Below are 1,220 nucleotides of genomic sequence, written 5' to 3'. Positions count from 1 at the left end.
ATATGGTCACCTTGTTTTCAAAAGGCCGAAGAGATGTTGGAAAGTGTTCAGAGTTGACTGACTAAAGTAGTTTCTGATCTCTGGAATGTTGAATATGAAGAACGGTTGAGAAAATGCAATTGACCGAGTCTAGTGGAGGAAGAGGAGTGATATGATAGAGACCTACAAGTTAGTTAGGGGTTGTAACGAGATAAATTTTGAAGAGGTTTTACAGAAAATGGTGAGAAATCAGGGGAGAACCGGAGGTCATCCATGGAAGCTGTATAAGGAGCAGGGGAGTGAGAAGCAGGTTTTTTTGCATGCAGAGTTGTGAATGATTGGAATGCCTTGCCTGAGAGGGTGGTGTCTGCAGAGAATTTGAGTGTGTTTAAGACACGGTATGATGAGCTATGTGTATGACAAAAGGATCTCCTAGATGAGTCATTGACTTCATGGGGTCTTAGGATAATAATAATAATAAAGAGGAATGAACAACTTTTTATCTCTACTTATGTGTTCTTCAATAGCCATCTTATGAGCTACTATAGCAACTTTATCAATATTTCCTCTAAACTTCAACTCTTTGTCTATGGGGGGGGGGGGGTGGGGGGGGGGGGGGGTGGGGGGGGGGGGGGGTGGGGGGGGGGGGGGGTGGGGGGGGGGGGGGGTGGGGGGGGGGGGGGGTGGGGGGGGGGGGGGGTGGGGGGGGGGGGGGGTGGGGGGGGGGGGGGGTGGGGGGGGGGGGGGGTGGGGGGGGGGGGGGGTGGGGGGGGGGGGGGGTGGGGGGGGGGGGGGGTGGGGGGGGGGGGGGGTGGGGGGGGGGGGGGGTGGGGGGGGGGGGGGGTGGGGGGGGGGGGGGGTGGGGGGGGGGGGGGGTGGGGGGGGGGGGGGGTGGGGGGGGGGGGGGGTGGGGGGGGGGGGGGGTGGGGGGGGGGGGGGGTGGGGGGGGGGGGGGGTGGGGGGGGGGGGGGGTGGGGGGGGGGGGGGGTGGGGGGGGGGGGGGGTGGGGGGGGGGGGGGGTGGGGGGGGGGGGGGGTGGGGGGGGGGGGGGGTGGGGGGGGGGGGGGGTGGGGGGGGGGGGGGGTGGGGGGTATTGCAGAATTTAAATGCAAACACTACTGTAGAGGGAATGTGAGCTTGGGAGTTACGTCAATGTGCAAAGGAATTGTCAATGCTTTTTACTTGGTTATTTAACTTAAGTTTGAACTCTGGTATGGTCCCTAGGGACTGGAAGGCAAAGT

Source organism: Typopeltis vanoorti, chromosome 7 (genome assembly GCF_054136105.1).
Source record: "Typopeltis vanoorti isolate ZY-2024b chromosome 7, IOZ_Tvanoo_1.0, whole genome shotgun sequence".
NCBI classification, from domain to species: domain Eukaryota; kingdom Metazoa; phylum Arthropoda; class Arachnida; order Uropygi; family Thelyphonidae; genus Typopeltis; species Typopeltis vanoorti.
Note: the sequence above shows the minus strand (reverse complement) of the source record.